We start from the raw sequence: 19,663 nt of genomic DNA, 5'->3' as shown, positions 1-19,663 counted from the left end.
TTATTCGGGAATGTGCAATTCACTTATATTGTATTTATCATTACCTGTAACCACAGCCACGAGTGAGAGGTCACTTTCAAACAGCATGACACAAGATCGGTTGTCAAACCTTTCACTATTGAGCGTTGAAGCTGAGATGGCTGAGAAAATGGACGTTCAAATATTGATAAATAATTTTGCGGAAATGAAGGTTAGGAGACGTAAATTGTAAAAGAATGATTTTTTTCTTTATGATGAATTTTGGCCACCAATGTTATCAATACACTTATTGAGGGAGGAAAAAATTAGAGAAAAAGACCATTACGGATTGAGGAAAATTAAAAGGAAACAGTGAAAAACTTTAGCATTCTTTTAGCATTATTTTTATAAAAATCATGTATTCAAGTAGTTTAGTGTACCGAAAGGTTTTTTTAAAAAGACAAAAAAAAAAAAAAAAAAAAAAACTTTACCATACAAATATTTTTTTCAAAAATTGTATCTTCAAATAGTTTTCTTTATGAAGTTTATGATAAATATGTTTTACACTTAACAAATGTATCATTTACATTACAAAAGTTCTTATTTATTACTTGTATATTATTGCAGAAATCATGTTCGTAAGCTGATTAAATTACAAAGTACTATATATTAATGTAATAGCTTTTCTGTACGTTTATCAATTATCTTGTCTGTCAGTAACTAATTATTTATAAGATTCCTAACTTAAGTGAAAAAAACTTAGATAGGCACAGATTTTATATAAAAATTTAAAACATTAGATTGTAAAACTTCTTGGATTTTATATAATCTCCGCAAATCTAGGCTTTCTTCCTTTTCTTAATGCTATACGTCGACATGTTCCTTTTTTTTTATATAGACTTATTCATTTATTATCAGTATGCATCTCAGTGAAAGGAGAGAAAAATCTGTCTCTCGCACTCACACAAAAAGTCTTAAGTAACTGAATTAAAATCATCTGACGTCTAATACCCAGACTGAAGCAAATTTTCATTTCACCAGTTGGTCAAGGGAAATTATTTTCCTTTTTATTCTTTCTTCGTGTTACGTACCTTTCAACTGGTAAGAAGAACCCTAAGAACGCGCTTTTATTTTTTAACAATTAATCCAGATGTAATAAAAATCATCATGAAAACATCGGCTCCTGAAAATCCTTGATTTTTTGTTTGACTTTTCGCGTTTTTTTTTTTTTTTTTAATTTTTAATTTTTAAGCACATTAAATTTATTGGGAAAGGGGCCCAGGAAAATTTTTTGCATAGGGGCCCAAGAGTTCTAGTTACGCCACTGCTCTCCCCCTCTATTTATATATTTCCCTCTCTCGTGCGTCACATGACATTTTGTTATTTTTTTATTCCAATCTTGAACCTACTCGCGATGATGGGCGCGCAACGACACACATGTCCATAAATTAAGGATAATGCAAAATCAGGCAAAGGAAGAGTTAGAAGCAAAACAAATTTGACTTATTTGTAAAGCTTATTTATTAAAGAAAAGGTAAAGAGCAAAAAAAAAAAAAAAAAAAAAAGATGCTATATGTTTGATATTACTAAAAAAAATTAGCGATTTTTTTCTCCCTGGAGCAAATAACAAAAAAAAAAAAAAAAAAAAAAAAAAAAAAAAAAACTTATTTACAAAAAACCAATATTACATGGTTGGTATGACTGTTAATACATTGTATGTCTCCCAGACGATGCAATACAGTACAACGCCTAGGCATGCTGAGTATCAAATTATCGATCTGATCTTGGGGGATATTACACCATTCAAAAAGGAATGCTCTCCGATGTTCCGGTAGACATGTAGGAGGAGGTTGACGGGCTGCAACTCGTCGGTCAAGCATGTCCCACACGTGCTCTACTGGATTCAAGTCCGGTGAGAATGCTGGCCAGTTCATACGGGTGATATCTTCCGATTGAAGGCCTTCGCTTACGATGTTTGCACGGTGAGGACGGGCGTTGTCATCCAAAAACACAAATTGTGCGCCCATGGCGCCCCGAAACAGACGTACATGTTGTTCCAGAATGACGTCGCGATAGATTTGGCTTGTCATAGTTCCAATTTGAACATGCAGGTCAGTTCTGGAACCCAGAATAATTCCACCCCAAACGAGCACTCCTGCACCACCGTAACGGTGTCGTTCAATGATGTTTTCTTGGTGGTAACCGTAACTGTGTCGTTCAATGATGTTTTCTTGGTGGTAACCGTAACTGTGTCGTTCAATGATGTTTTCTTGGTGGTAACGGTTACCTGGAGCTCTCCATACGAAAGCCCGGCGAGAATCAGACTGCAAGCTAAACCTGGACTCGTCGGAAAACACCACACAAGCCCACTGTTGCGGTATCCACAATGCATGCTCTCTATTCCAAGCTAACCGCAGGCGACAATGAGTTGCAGTAAGTGGAACGCATCTGACAGGTCTACGAACATATAGACCAATCTGCCCTAAGCGTCTGTATACGGTCTGGCTTGAAATTGTCGTACCAGTGGCTGAAGAGAGCTGACGAGACAGGTCTGAGGCTGTGCTCCGCCTGTTTCTTTTGGCAGTAACTGCCAAATACCGGTCCTTATTCGGCGTTGCAACTCTGGGGCGACCTGTGCTGTAACGTCTACTCACATTACCATCATCTTGGAATCGTTGCCAAAGCCTGGAGATGACACTCTGGGCAATTCCAAGTTCGTCTGATACTTCCAGTTGGGTACGCGCACATTCCAGACGGCCGATAATTCTACTACGTAAAAAGTCATCCAAATGCGTCCTTTGTGTCATAACTACTCGGTTATTGCACTGAAATGCTTATAAAGCGCCTGCGAACAATTTTACTTCTTTGCCTGTATTCTTTACATATCACTCTCTTACACTCTCGTCATTGTGACGTACCATCGGTGTCATCTGGTTACTTCCTGAAATTTGCATATGATTCTTGAAGATGTGTGTTGTGTTTTTATGATTTTACATGTGATATATTTATTTTAGAGTTCGATTTCCGTGTCACTGCGAATTACCCTTAATTTATGGACATGAATGTATATATAAAAGGCGAGAGTGAGTTGTAAGATAAACCCATATAGCTGCATATTCCAATCTTGAGCTTACTCAAGTGATGAACAAAAACGGAACAAAAGTCATAGATAGGGGAAATTCTTGAAACTTTCTGTTATGCCCTTGTAGCTGTTACGTAAACAGATTCTTCTTTTTGTGCGATTATGTGCGCGCATCTATAAAAGCGAGAGCGGGTTGCAGGATAAGCCTATTGAACTGCAAAAAAATAGTTGAGCACTTTTTTTTTTTTTTTTTTTTGTGTGTGTGTGTGTGTGTGTGTGTAAGACGCCATGCCGCTCCTTGATGTATTTCCGATCAAATTTATCTCTGACGTTGAAAACTTAAAGACTCTCAATCAAATTAATTTAAAATTTGAAGGTGTTTTTTTATCAATTATTGTGCAAAACTCATTCCCCATTTACCTGAAACAAAACATGTATTGACTTCAAGCACGTAACGGAATCGTTTTACGTTCTCGCCCAAAATATCGAGAGAAACTTACTGGACTGTAAAGAAGCTAAAGATTGTAAGTCATTCTCTTCGAATAGGATTGATCGAGCTTTAAGACGGCCTGTTCAAACGAAAAGAAAATACACGGATCCTCGAATGCGTTACCGATGGAAAAACATTTATTATCGCCTAGCTGCACTCCTGAATTACTGAAAATGATCGCCATGGAAAGATGCTTTAGAGTCGTCCACGAGTTGAAATTTAAGCGTTATGTTCTGAGACCTTTCGGGTATTATGTAGTGCCCCCTAATACACATTATCTCATTCTCACAACCTAAAAAAGTATGTTTCTCGTGGACTGATGCTCGTTGATTCTTTGGAAACGTTTGAAAAAGGTACAACATTCAAGAATCCGACTCGTTATACTTCTGTTGTCGTGGATCTAGATTAAAATCCACCTCCTATTCCTTATTTAGATGATATGATGAGATGGAGGGAAAATGAGTTTCGAAAGTTTCTTTTCAATGATGATGAGAAGGAGAACATACATAAAGCGAGATGGATTTTTTACGAAATCGTAAAAGGATGTGTGTAAGATGATTAACAACCATGAAAGAAGTCGAAGTGATTATTACTGATGATGATGATGCATTCTTTTAAAAACCCTTCATCATCGCTGCAATGAAATGTTAATATATTACCTGTTATGTTATATATTAACCTATATATTAACCTAACTGTTAACATATTACCTGTTATGTTATATATGCCGCACACTCATTCAGAAACGCATTTCGTAGAACTTCTTTTACAAACGGATTCTTTCATGGAACTTCGTCCAGAAGAACTCCCATTGCAAACGGATCATTGCATGGAAACTCCTTCCCCAGAAGATTACTAGATAAAACCTTCTGTGCAAAGGGATAATGGCCCCCAAACTCACCCAGGCGCCATAGAATTTCCTTTGCAAACGGATCATTGCATGGAACCTCCTCCCCCAACTCATCTAGACTCGATAGAACCGCTTTGCAAACGAATCATTGCATAGAACCTTCCCAAACTCATCCTTAAGATCCTTTCATGGCTTGTGGGAAGCTTTGCATGAACTCTTCTCGTCCTGAATATCATTTCATAGATTTGGGAAAGTATTACATCGAATCTTCTCAAACTCATCCTGAATATCATTTCATGTTGCAAACGGATCATAGCATAAACTTTTCAATACTTCATCTAGACTTGATAGAATCTCCTTTGCAAATGGATCATAGCACGAAACCTCCTCAAACTCTTCATGTATGGCACAATTTTATAGACCTGGATTCTTTAACAGTAGGAAATCTTAATGTTGATATGTGATTCTTTAACAGTAGGAAATCTTAATGTTGATATGTGATTCTTTAACAGTAAGAAATCTTAATGAAATGTGAGAGATTGTTTAGAAAAATTGACCTCCGATGAAGATGAATTGTTATGGGACAGTATTTCAGACGTATTATCAGAAGTATCATAAAATATTTTTTTATATTTTATAAATTGTATAATAATAATTAAAAAATTATTATTATACCAATCTTGGAAAAGAGTCTTGTAACGTTCAAAGAATAAAAAAAAATATATATCTCCAAAGTCATTTTCCCCAAGATTCACTTAATGTGTTTTCAAATTAAAACAGAGGTATTGTAGAGATCTCTTTTCCAAGATTGTGCTTAATGTGTTTTCCAATTAAAAGAGGGGTATAGTAGAGAATTCATTTCCAAGATTGCACTTAATGTGTTTCCCAATTAAAAGAGGGGTATTGTAGAGAAATAATTTCCAAGATTGCGCTCAATATGTTTTTCCCAAACAAAAGATATTATAGAGTCCATTTCGCTTTTTCCAAGATTCGCATATCCTATTAAAAGAGACGTATTATAGAGAGTTCATTTCTGTTTTACCAAGCTTCGCGTAACCAATTAAAAGAGAGGTATTATAAAGAGTCCATTTCGCGTTTCCAATTCAAAGAGAAGTATTATAGAGGGTTTATTTTGCGTTTCCAAGATTCACGTAATGTTTTTCCAATTAAAAGAGATTATAGAGAGTTCCATTTCGATTTTCCATGCCTCGTCTTTCAAATAGAAGATATTACAGAGAACTCATTTCTGTTTTCCCAAGATTCGTTCAATGTTTTCCCCAATACAAAAGAGATATTATAGATAGTTCATTTTTGTTTTCGAAGGTTGGTTTAACAGTTTCTCAATTCAGGAAATCCTTGCGAAACTTTGGCCAGTAAGGCTTTAATTTATTCAGAAAAGAAAAATATCTTTATCATGATTGGATTTCTGGTCAAATAGTCTAGAGGAGCAGCCATTTGATCCTCTGGTTTTTGGACTAGAGTAGCTCTGATTGGGTGGCGGTCTCTACGAGTGGCTTGCTGATTTGCCTCGAATTTCATGGCGTACACTAGAACGCTTTTTAAATCTTTAATATCCGCCATTCGCATAGCTTTCTGTATTTCAGGATCCCGGATACCGTCGATGAAGTATTGCAGGGACAGGATTTCCCATGTTTACGTCGCACACTCCGAAAAGGCGAGGTGTAATGAGACTTTCAATATCTGTGGCGAGCTCCTGGAGTGGTTCGATGGGCTTCTGTTGAAGGTATTTTAATTGAAGCCTGACGTAGCCTTTCATACATTTCTCCCCAAAGCAGTGCTCCAATGCGCCGGACAGAGCTTCGAAATCTAGTTTTCTTCTATCTGTTCTTTTACAGAATTAAACTCTTTCTTCAGTCTGCCCAACTTTATTTTCAACCGCGTCTATTCGGCCTTCCATAGCCTCAAATTTGTTTTCTATTATGCAAGTAATTTCCTTTTTCATTTCTTCTTGACCTGCTAGAACGGCTTTCATCTCTGCCATAACGGATTCTTGATCCGCTTTCATCTCTACCTTAACAGATTTCATCTCTACTTTAACAGAATATTTCATGTCTTCTTTAAATGATGCTTGGCCAGCTTCCATCTTTTCTTGAAATGCAGCAAAAGCTGCCAGTAATTGCCTTAATTGTTCTTCCATCGCTCTTTTTATAGGCATTCGAATCTCATTTCTGGCACCAAAAAGTGTTGCGTGCGTACGGGTTCGTAATAGAGTGAATGCACAACTCTGATGAAAATTTATTAAAAATTTTTCTTATCACAAGAAATAAAACAAAATGCTGAAATTTTTCCTCACAATAATATCCCGCTATTCGTACAATATCACACAGTAGTTATATTTAAAACTATTAAAACGTTAAATAGAACACAATTCAAAGCAGAGAAAGCTAATCCGATCTCACCGCGAATTCACTACAGTCAACAACAACAAATAAGCAAGCAACTGAACTCAGATGTTTTTATCCGGATTTTTAAAGCTTTTTCATCATGAGCGAGAACATTCTGATAATTTTTATTTTCTCGACGTTTCTTGAAAGCAAAAGAGAAGAATTACAGTTACAGCTAATACACAATTGCATTTATTCAATTTAAATATAAATTACTAGATATCTATTTATTAAATGCTCGTGCTCCTGTATTTTTATTTTTCGGCGTAGCTTTCTCTTAAACTCGTCACGCGCCGCATTGCATGGGGAAATGAAACATTTTTAATTACAAATCTACTAAAAATAGCAAACTAAATACAAAAACCGTAACAGTATGCACGCATAAATATAATGTAGTAGTTTTTAATTTGCGACGGACCAGGTAGAACCTTAGGGCAGGCCGGAGTTTCCTCTGTAATTTGCTTATCCCTCTTCTGAGGAATCTGACGGACAATAGTAATGTAGGATCGGTAATTACTGTCTAGGAGTATGATGTCTGTGAACTTACTTCCGAGGTGGCTGTCTAGGGGATAATAACCGTCCGATTTACAATAACTAGTCCGGTTTACAAATAACTTAAATATTTAATGAAAATATAAATAGTGTAAGACTTTCACTGTGTAAATCTCAGTTACTGTAGAAAATGACGAGTCTTAAGAATTAGATAGCGAATATTCGCATAAGTTCGTGTGACAAGAAACAACAAGATAGAAGGGTAACTAACCCTTTATTATTCCAATAATATTTAACAAAACTCCGCCTGGGAGTGCACAAACCAAGCCGACACTTGGGTTTGAACTTAAGAGACTAAGAATTAAACTAAAACTAAGATTAACTAAAGAAATATAGCCGAAGCTATCAAGATTCAAATCGAGTTGGCCCCTTAACTTATTTGACTACGAAGCTTAGCAAGGGCCTGAGTACGGCCGAGCGTAATAACAGCTTTGAGAGAGAGAGTGGCCAAAAAGGCAGACGCGCGTAAATCAGAAACTCTGATTCTGACTCAGTAAGTAACTTCGTGGTTTAAATACTGCTCCTCCTCATTAAATATTCAGCAAATTCCAAAAGTACGTTCTGACCGGAAGTAGTAAGTTGAAGTTAAGAATTTGACAGGAAAGGAACTTTAACTTAAAATTTAACTGTTCATAAAATTAACATAATCCTTACAACAGTTTCTACAAACTACAAAATGATTACATGCATAGAAGGAAATTTACACATGAAGAAACGTAACCGTCTTTTACATGCAAACATCTTTCAATCGCGTCATCGTCTTAATGGCAGAATCTTCTGAATTCTATCACACGAAAAAAAGGAATTATTTTTCACAGCTTGCCGCGTCATCCGATTATTGTCGATGATGCCAACCTACAATTGCTCATCCCTCCTTATGGAATGCGGCCTCTCATTTTGGTAGTAACACCATCAACAACTGGGGATCTGAAAAAGAAAAATTGAAAATAATAATAATAAGTTTTAAAAAATCTGAAATGTTTCAGACTTTAAATTACGTCCAAAGGGACGTTTTTTCAATGTTTTGTGTGTTACCTTTATTTATTAAATATTATTTATTAAATACCTTTATTTATTAAATTAGCATTTAATTCATCATCTTTAACAACTGACTCTTCTTTGGGAAAATATTTGTTTCTCTTCAGAATCTCCTTCTACAGTGGCTTTTCTCCTCGATGACTTCGAATCTAAGTGCATTATGTTTTCTTGATCTTCTTCTTGCACTTAAAGCATAAAATTCAATTCAGTAGCAATGTCGCAAAATAATTTTTAAATAAGCATATCTTTAGAATTTCCGATACACAGTTCCGCGCCCGTTGAATATAAAAAGGTTCCCCCCTCTCCCGCCGTAGAGTGTTGCCATTGCTCGCTTTTAAATCGTTGAGTTTGTTACTCAGACATTCGTTCAAGTTTTACAAAATGTAAAATCGATAATATAATAAAACAGATTCCAAATTTCAAATCTGGTCTTCCAGATGCCCCATATTCGTAGGAGGATTACGTCATTCAAAATTCGATGGCTCTATGTACCATTGTTTTATCACAATGCAAGAAATATACATACATTTATGCAGATTTTTCATTATTTAGTTTCTTCAAATATAATGCAAGACTCTAACATTTGGTGGCAATAGTTTGAAAAGTGGAACGCACATTTATAGTGATTCAACGCAAAACGAAACAATAGTCCTTCAGGGACAAAGCCCCTTTGAACTAAAAATTAAAAAATTTTAAAAAAATCTGAAGGGTTTCAGATTTTAAAAAACGCCCAAAGAAGCGTTTTTTTTTTTTTTTTTTTTTTTTTTTTTTTTTTTTTTTTTAACGTTTTGTGTGTTACCTTTATTTATTTAATTTGATGCTCTTTGCATTTAAACCATAACATTCAGTTCAACAGCAATGTCCCAAAATAATTTTAAAATGAGCATATCTTTAGAATTTCCCATACACAGTTCCACGCGCTAGAGATAAAAAGGTTTTTATCCCTCCCGTAGAGTGTTACCATTGCTCGCTTTTAAATCGTTGAATTTGTTAATCAAAAATTCGTTAAATTTTTACAAAATATGAAACCTATAATAAAACAAATTTCAAATTTGGTCTTCCAGATGCCCATATTCGCAGCAGGATTGCGTCATTCAAAATTTAATGACTCTAGGTACCGTTGTTTTATCACAATGCAAGAAACATACATACATTTATGCAGATTCTTCATTATTTGATTTCTTCAAATATAATACAGGGCGATAGTATTTGATGACAACAGTTTGAAAAGTGAAACGGAGATTCAGATTCAACGCAAAATTGCAAAAAGGAAACAATAGTCCTTTAGGGACAAAGCCCCTGTGGACTAAAAAAAAAAAAAAAAAGAACTTTAGTTTGCATTGAGGGAGAAGTCGTCTTAAATGGTTTATTTCAGCCATCTTCCCTCATCATCTTAACATCCCCAGAAATAACGGCTTTATCTCTTCTTCAATGCTCTTTAATTCTTCGTTCCACAAAAACGTCTTCTTTAATGTTGTCTGGATAAATGCATCTTCTTAAATGTCATCTGTATATGTCTTCTAAATGCGGCTTAGATATCCTCAAAATCCGTCATCTGAATGCGTCTTCTTTAAGCCGTCTTCCTTTATATATTTCATCCTTAGGTATCACCTTGATTCTTCTTACAACAGTTCACGTTTTTAAAATAGTCCGTTAGCCAAATCGGGAAAAATTTGTCAAATCGGGAAAAAGTCTAATCAGGAATTATCAAAATCGGTATTTCATTATCAAAGACTTCGATAATGAAATCATCGATTTTCTTCCCGAATCTTCTGAATCTTTTTTTTTTTTACTTTCTTCACTTTCTTTTGTTCCGTCTTTCCTTTCTGTATTAGCGTCTTTGTCATCAGATTTTCTGACTGACTTCTGCTTTTCTTCGGTGGTCTCTGTAGTTTCTTCGCCTTCAGTGGTTTCTTTTGCTGCTCTGTTGCAAGGTATCTTACTGAAGTTTTCTAGTGAAATTAGCATTTAATTCATCATCTTTAGCAACTGACTTTTCATTGCGAAAACGTTTCTCTTCAGAATCCCCTTTCTTCTTGCACTAATTCATGGACTAATGCGTCATTCTCTACTCTGTAAAGCATTTCGTAATTCTCTACTCTGTAATTTCTAAATGAGTCCCATGTGCAGTTCGTGTCGCGATTAATGACAAATTTTGAATATTACTTAAAATTGAGGAAAGTGTCTGATTGATTTTTTTTTTACTTTCTTTACTTTCTTTTGTTCTTTCTTTTCTTTGTTTTTTCTTTACTTTGAAGCAGTTAATAATATCAGACAAATTGTTTGAGACAGTAGATCGAGAAACGTCAGCCCATATTTCTGTAAGACAAGCTGAAAGTTGGTTTCCACCTCAATAAATGGCAAAGGAAGCACATTTATTTTCACATCTCGCGGAAAATTCCTTAGGCGTTGCGTTCGAACAATGGCTAGCTCAGAAGGGATTCGTAAGTCATCTACCCGATGAATTAACAGCTATCTCGTCATAAATGGAGTACTTCATTTAAACTTAAGCAAAAAGATTTATTTACACATAAAGACAAGTTAAAAGAATATAAAATATTTATCTAGCTACAATATCTATCTAGCCACATCATGCAAACATCGTGCTTAACTAACTAAACCGGAACTGTTCGTTTTCCTCTGGCGTCCCATGACGTCAGTCTCTATCTGGCTTTTTATTCGCTGGCGTAGTGATGCCATTCCCAACATCCTCCCCCCTTTGAGTTGCTGGATAGTTACTCAAAACATTCAAGTCTATCAAGTTCAGTCTAAGTGGCATCTTAACAGTTCTACCAGCTCGTGTCTTTATAGTCTTAGAACTGTCACATACATCGGAAACATCAGTTGAGTCCGGAGATCGGGGTGACCCAGAAATTTCTGAATGATGAGATTTAGTTTTGTATCGTCGACATTTAATACAGTCCTTCAGAACACTACGTATTGCTCTTCTTCCTCTTGTAATCCAGTACTTTTCACGCAATATGCTTAGTAATATCTGGGTTCCAGCATGACAGTTTTCTGGGTGAAAATATTCAATCAGTCTTTGGGTAAAGATACATTTATCAGGAAGAAGAATAGGTGAAATGAAGAAATGCTTATCTATGCGTTCAGTAATTCGAGTTTTAACTCTGATAATTCCGTTCACATCTTTGAAAACACACAAGTTCCGAAAAGAGGTTTCATTAGGAAAAAATTGAGCTTGCACATTACTAATAAGCAGAATTTCAGCATTTTCAATCTCCTGCGTTAGAAGTTCTCCCCCCCCCCCGTCTAGTATCATGACGCGATCTTACATTACTGATAAATCTCAATATCCATGCAACCATTCTAACTATTGAATGGAAATTTGAGAATTTAATGGCATACCAAGGGACTCTCTCTTCCGACAAATTAATATTACATAACCTAACCTTTCTCCTTTCAAGTGTTATTTCGGGTGTTTCCGTTATCAATATTTCGGTGTCAGGCCAGTTGTCTCTTGCTTGCAACAACCATGCCGGGCCTTTCCACTAGCAGGATTCTAACAATTTCTTAGGGGAACACCCTCGCGAAATCAGATCAGCGGGATTCATTTTCCCTGGCACATGTCGCCATTCATTATTAGGAAACAGATTATTTATTTCTTTTACTCTGTTCGAGACAAAAACTGTCCAATCACCACGTTCTTTTAACCAGTATGAAGCTACCCTAGAGTCGCTCCAAAATATTGTTTTAATCTCATGGGCATTTAAAGAGTGCTTCACTGAATATGCCAACCTGGCACCAATGCAGCAAGCCATTAACTCTAACCTAGGGATCGTTACTTTCTTCAAAGGTGCAACTCTGGTTTTTGCTCTAACAAAGTAAATTTTTACCCCTTGAGAGGTTCTCATTCTAAAAAAAATACAGGTGGCATATGCCTCTTTGCACGCGTCTACGAAAACATGCATCTCAGTGGAATCATTTATTTCAACATAACGTGAGATTTCGATATCTCTTAATGCATCTATTTCTCTAAACCATCTTTTAAAAGACATTTGAATACTATCTGGTAAGGGAGTATCCCACTTTAGATTTAAATTCCACGTTTCCTGCAGTAAAAGCTTAGGTGGTAAGATTGCAGGACTCAACAGACCTATTGGATCATATATTTTGTGAACTGTAGCTAAAATGATTCTCTTAGTAAAATTTTGATCTTCACTTACAAGATTAAAGTTTAAATTACACTTAAGAGTGTCCTTATCAAGATCCCACAAAATTCCCAATACTTTCGTGACACCAGTACTATTAGAAACATACTTACATTTTACATTACTCTCCCAGTTTCTTAAATTAAAGCAACCCCGTGACAAAATATCTTTTGCATTTACAATAAAATCTTCCTGCTCCTCAATATTTGCAACACCAGAAACACAATTATCTACGTAAAAAGAATGTTTCAGTTTTTGTGCTATAGCATCAAATTCAGATGGTACATTATCTAATAAGTGTGTAATTGAGGCTGCTAATAAAAATGGACTCGACTTTAACCCAAATACTACTCTGCAATGTCGGTAAACAATCTGTTCACTCTCGAACGGATAAAAAAACAGCAAGAAATCTCTATGTTGAGGGGCTATACTTAGCATCAGAAATGCTTTCTCAATATCTGAAGATAATCCTATTGGATGAATTCGAAACCTATCAAGTATCTCTGGAATTATTTCTAGTAAGTTCGGACCCTTATACAAAAGGTCATTCAAAGAGCATTTACCACTTTCTCGGGCTGACGCGTCAAAGACAGGTCTGACTTTTGTAGTGGTACTGTCCTTAATTACTGGCCGATGAGGTAAAAAATGTCCCGTCTCAATATTATCAGTTACCTTTTCAATTATATTCAATTTCTCCCATTCCCGGAAAATCGTAGTATATTCTTCTAAAAATGTTTTATCTTGTGCTCGCTGGCACATCCTTTTATGCCGCTTCCAAGTTAAATCTTTATTTGTCGGCAAATCGGCCACATCAGATTTAAAAGGTAAACAAAGTTCATATCTACCGTCTGAAAGAATTTTCACATTATTTTTAAACTCTTCCAAAACTCTAGAATGTTCTAAATTCTTTCTATTATTTTCAATGGGATCTGAAATACCTATGGATTCTGAAGACCATAAATCTTTTATCGAATAATTACTAACATACAACGAAATTGCATTCAAAACAGTATCATCATTGCTATCTCCAAATGACTCATGTTTCCCAGTTAACATATGCCCTAAACAAGTGTCAATCAAAAATAACCCTGACTCCAACCGAACAGATTTATTAGTAAATAAAACGCCCACAATATCCGCTCCCAAAAGCAGATCAATCTCACGATCAGAACCCAAATCAGACAAACTGACGCCTCTATCTTTCAGTTCATTAATAATTTTACTATCGTTCACTTTTGGCACTGTGCCACAAATTTTGCTCTCGGAAAGTGCTTCGATTTGAAAGGAGAAAGTTTCATCTAATGCCGAAATCAACAAATTATAAACATCGTGAATCTGCGTTCGCGTTTCTCTTCCACCGAATAACGAATGCTTCAATTTAATTTGCCTTAATGGTTTTAAATTTAAATTCTCTACTAATTTTTTACTGACAAACGAATGCTGAGAACCTGTATCCAGTAATGTGCGTACTTTAAGCTCAACATTCTTAAATTTAATTTTAACTATTAGAGTCATTAAATAAACATTTTCTATTTTACAGTTATTAGTTAATGTACTGGTTTCAGTTACGTCCCTTTTAGACTTTTCATTTGCGCTTTTTTCTTGGCGATTGGGACACATTAAAGAATGGTGATTTTTATTACAGTACATGCAAGAATTTTTTACTCGACATGTTTTAAAAGTGTGTCCAAATCTGAAACATCCAAAACAGGCCCCTTTTTTAATTAATATATTTTTCTTAGCTTCTAATGTCATATTTCTAGCAGAAAAACATTCTTTAGTTGGGTGCCGTTTTTCACAAAAGAGACAGTTAAAATTGCGCTTACCTGGGCTCTCAGAATTTGATGTACTTACTAACGCAGCTGAGGTGGCAGAATCTAAATTTTTATTTAGTATATCCTTTTTCTTAGAAATATGATTAGAACCAAACCCAGTGCGGGCTAACACGACCATCTCTTCTCCTTTCACTTCTTGTTTCAGAAAATTCATCAAATTTTCAAGGCATCGGTCATCAGGCTGAAGTGCTTCTTTTAAATTTCTGTTTCTCTCCCAAGCAATTAATACTTCTTCGGGCAGGCAGGATTCAACTAAAGGCGTTAAGAAATCACCATACTTCTCTTGCGTTCTTCCAAGACTTTCTAAAGCTCTAATCTTGGTTTCTAAATCATCGTAGAGAGTGGGAAGATCCGTCTTCACACGTCCACCGCTTGCATTACGCATAACCATGCTTAAAAGATCTCTGACGTATATCTGTACAAGTAAATCTTCTCTTCCAAACCTCTCTCGAAGCTGGGCGATTGCTTTCGGATAATTCGACGCCGTTGCCGGAAAGCTCTCCACTACCCGTGCGGCTTTGGACTGAGGAACAACTGCTTGCAGGAGATACTGGAATTTATCTTCATCTGGAATCGTCGGATCTTCATGGATCTTCGAAAACTGGCTCCAAAACGTCAAAAATTCTTTTGCTTCGCCGTTGAATTTCTTTAGTTCGATCTTCGGCAGTTTAAATTTGCGCTTCTCTGGTAATTCAGTAGGTAAAGGATTCTTCGACAGCTTTTCGATTTGAGAACACAGTTCAAAATATTTATCTCTATAAGGCTCAGACGAAATAAAATCTTCTTCATATAGCTTTTCAGCTTCTTTAGATTGTAGAATTAGCGATGTTACTTCCTTTTGGCAAATTTCAAGTCGATTAAACTTGTCTCTAAGCTGTTGTTCCAGAATCGAAAGTAGCTTCAAATCAAGAATATCTGATTTCAGTTCTGCATCAATTCTGTTTGCACATGTGGTAAAGGAAGTTCTTAGACATTTTCTTTCGGTTTTCAGCTGTGCAAGCTCCATTTTCAATTTATTTTAGCTGTTATCGCGCTTCACGTCTTGGCGCCACAATGTTATGTTACGTAAGGCGTTGCGTTCGAACAATGGCTAGCTCAGAAGGGATTCGTAAGTCATCTACCCGATGAATTAACAGCTATCTCGTCATAAATGGAGTACTTCATTTAAACTTAAGCAAAAAGATTTATTTACATATAAAGACAAGTTAAAAGAATATAAAATATTTATCTAGCTACAATATCTATCTAGCCACATCATGCAAACATCGTGCTTAACTAACTAAACCGGAACTGTTCGTTTTCCTCTGGCGTCCCATGACGTCAGTCTCTATCTGGCTTTTTATTCGCTGGCGTAGTGATGCCATTCCCAACACCGTAAGTGTGGACAGTTTTCAAAAATCTTGTAACAATTACAAAACGTCAAAAAATGTTTCAAAGGCATTCATTGCGGAGGTAAAAGACTTAAGTGCGTTGTATGAAACAACCGGTGAATGATCGAGTTGAAATAATCAAAAGTAATAAATTGCGCTTTAATTGCCTAGCATTAAATCATTCTGTCAAAAACTGCAAATCAAAGTTTTCGTGTTCCGTTTGTGAGAAAAGACACCACGTGACACTGCATTTTCCAGTAGAAAATAAGTCATCGAAAGAGAAGGAAAAAAATAAAAACGAAACAGCGAGTAGTTCCAGTGTGCTTTCCCCCTAGCGCCAGACTTCCTGTCTAACAGTGGTAATGTTCTGCTTACAGCGACAAACGTAAACAGATCCAAAAAAGTGTTCTTTTAAGCACCACGATTTGCTTTATTAATGATGGTATGGGTAAGCTACAGCCAGTCAAAACATTACTTGATGGCGGCAGTACGTCATCGTTTGTAAGCAGAGATTGTATTGTTGCGTTTTTCCTTTTCTGACACCGAGGCCACCAGCGACCGAGCGGTAAAGTCGCTGAACACTGGTAGTTCGGTCCGAGGTTCGAATCACGCGAACGGTTTGGCTGCATGGGTGTTTTCGTGGTTTTCTCCATGTGTAACGTATATACGAGCCAGTTTCCCTTAGAAAGTCCTCCACGAAGGCATCCCTCCCCTTAGGCAGATAGCCCTCGTGTGCTTTGCCATAATTAAATACACCACACCACACACACCACCTTTTCTGACACCAGTTGTTGCGTTTTTCTCTTCCTTCACGTTCGTACGGGATTCGTAGATTTGGAGTGAATAACGACGACACTTGATGGAGTATCGAAACTCACTTCATTTACCAATATTAATCACGACAGCTCCAAAACACTTTTACAGTCGTTGAAGATCTACTATAAACCATGGACCTTATAAGAGATAGACTAGCCCAATGGGCGGGGCGTGCGTCACCGACATGTCGGCAAGAAAGAGTAGGGACGATCTGGTTAACTTTAACACTGAAACCTATGGCGTTTGTATCATATAACTCTTTTTAATTACTAAATGTGATACATTGTATAGTGATGAGATTATGAAAGCCACAGTTTTTTCCAAATAGGATTTAATATATCTCATTAAAGCACTTTTTACTGTATTTCGCACATATTTTTTCACGCCTAATTCTTGTACGAACATATTTACATTGGTAAAACGGTAAAAACTCTAAGCACAAAAATTATGAACTTAATTTTGCGTAAAAATAAAGTAAAATTAAATAAGATTACGCGATGCTTTGAAATGAATAAGGTAAAATTAAACAAGATCTGATAATTTTTTTTTTAAATTTAATGACCATTTTCAGGCAGCGATTTTCTAAACTATAATAACATTATAAAACGATCATATTTATTTGATTATATGATCATTAAATTATTAACATTAAAGTGGATTAGTTATTTTAATAATTCATAAAATTCGGAGCATAAAATTTTCTGAGCGTAATGAAGGAAAAAAAAAGATAAAATAAAATCTAGAAGCAACTTTTTTAAAGTTTTGTGTGTTACCTATATTTATTGAATATCATGTTCTTCGCCCGTAAACCACATTTATTTGAAAATAGCATATCTTTAGAATTTTCGCACTGGAGATAAAACTGTTATTTTCTGTACAGTGCTCGCTCTGAACTCGTTGAGTTTGTTAATCAAAAATTCGTTAAAGTTTTACAAAATATGAAATAGATTAAAATAAATTCGAAATTCGGCCATCCAGATGCCCATGTTCGGTTGGAGGATTACATTATTCAAAATTTGATGGCTCTAGATACTGTCGTTTTTGTCACAGTGCAAGAAACATACATGTATTCATGCAGATTTCTTCATTATTTAATTTCTTTACATATAATACAGGGCGATAATATTTGGTAACAACAATTTGCAAGGAGACAGAACATTTACAGTAAAACAGCGCAAAATGCCGCTTCGAAACTAACAGCCTTTCTAGGCTACCGCTCCTTTAGGCTCATAAATTAAATGAACAGTAAATAAAAAAATCTTATTAGGAACTAAAAATAAATTTAAAAAATAATCACTATAAAATACAAGCAAAATTAATTATTACGGTTAAATACAATTTTAATATTAGAATTAAATGTATAAAAATTTTAAGGAGTCAAAAGTGTTTATCACTATGATGTATTATGAAATATAGTTGAAATAAAATTCCGTTATAGAAATTGTGCTATAATACTCATCTATAATTTAAAAAAAGCAGCACAATTTAGAATTTTAAACAAAACTTTCAAAAATTCGTTTTTAAATATTTTAGTACTTTTTACTTATTTACACCCATAAAAAGCATAAAAATTGCAAGAGAAAATTGCTTGTTTGAAATTTTCTATTAGTTCAGATTTAAAATATTATTTTCTAAAAGAAGTAGTTGCAAATTTCCTTACAGCATAGGAAAAGCTAAAAAAATATCCAGCCCTGAAAGCATGGAATAGCTTTATAATTATTTGTTAATTATACTTGATAAATATGCTAAAGTTTTAAAAATCAATCTCAATTTCAAAAATAAAAATATATAGAAATTCTAATTTGTTAAATGAGGCGCTACATACAGCTTTTTCTTGATAATTATACACGCTGCAATAGCCAACCAATGTTAAATTTCTGCAAGTCGTCCCTACTCCTCTGGATGTGATCAAGGTGACAGCCGGCAACGCCTCAGACGAGGGAGAAAAACCGTTTGGGTTAGTCTGTTTCTTATAAGGTCCATGCTATAAACACGCTGACACGATCAGCAACACAGCCTCCAGGTTATCAGGCTATCACGGTGGAGACAGTTTCACGGCAAAGCACTAGAGTACAGCTCTCGAATCTGCGTTGTCGTTCTCGGAACTCCACGTACTCTTGAGACTTTTCACGCTACAACTCGCGATGCACTCGACGACACACAGAACACAGCTCCCGACTCTTCGGTTCGGTCGTTCCCGGAGCTCAATACACTCTCTCGACTATGTACTAACCGCGATACACTACGAGGCTCTTTCGGTGCACTCGACGACCCACTCGGCACTCGCTGCCCGGCTGTCAACTCGATCGACTCCGCTGGGATTGACTCGCTAGACGAGACACCAACTCGATTCTAACTGACTGCGGACCAGCAGGGTTTACATAGCTTTCGGCTTGTTTCTCGGCTAAAGTGGTAAGAATTCGTTCGAGAAGGTTCTCCATCCGTCCATGGCATATCGCCAATTTTGTCGCGAAATATCGCCAAACGGACGATTTCTTGCCAAATGTGACAACCCTACCTTATCTTGTCATTTTATGGCAACCCTAAAACTGCTTTGCGGGGAAATCATCCCAGCACGCCTGTACATTTCGTAACAATATTAAAATGCAGGATTTTTGTAACATAAAATTAACCGATGAGAATTTTAATGTTCCAGAACGTATAGAGATGCTTTTAGGTGCTGAGGTTTTCTTTGAAATATTAAAGTCTGAACAGATTCGCTACGAAAACTCGAGTCTTATTTTACAAAACAGCGTATATTGGGTTTATTGTGTCGGGAAGCGTTACATCAGAAGAACAGAGTCGCGTACATCGTGGGTTAATGAAAAAATGTGATGACTTAGAACAAACAATGAGAAACTTTTGGGAAATAGAAAATGTTGAAACAGCCATTCCAAAAAATAAAGAAACAGCAATATGTGAAGAACATTATGTGGAAACTCATAAGCGGAATGAAGAAGGGAGATATATTGTAACAATGCCACTAATGGAAGATCCTATTTGCTTAGGAAATTCAAAAGATTTTGCCCTTGAGAGATTAAATTCCCTATGGGAAACATTAGTTAAAGACCCTGAATATTTAAGTCTGTATCAGGATT

At 35.8% G+C, this 19,663-nt stretch overlaps 1 long non-coding RNA gene across 1 annotated transcript in view; it reads right to left on the bottom strand.

Moving 5' to 3' along the window:
* Nucleotides 1-7,534: 7,534 nt before the first annotated feature.
* Nucleotides 7,535-19,663, bottom strand: part of LOC146996306 (uncharacterized) — a 64,279-nt gene continuing 52,150 nt past the window's right edge. The window contains exon 3 of the long non-coding RNA XR_015042177.1: nucleotides 7,535-8,264. This is a non-coding gene — a long non-coding RNA (uncharacterized LOC146996306). The remainder of the gene's footprint in view (nucleotides 8,265-19,663) is intronic.

Source organism: Stegodyphus dumicola, chromosome 7, assembly GCF_044657685.1.
Source record: "Stegodyphus dumicola isolate Sdum_Otavi_A_Nest chromosome 7, ASM4465768v1".
NCBI classification, from domain to species: Eukaryota; Metazoa; Arthropoda; class Arachnida; order Araneae; family Eresidae; genus Stegodyphus; species Stegodyphus dumicola.
The sequence above is the reverse complement of the archived record's forward strand: the minus strand, read 5'-3'. Positions and strand labels throughout refer to the sequence as shown.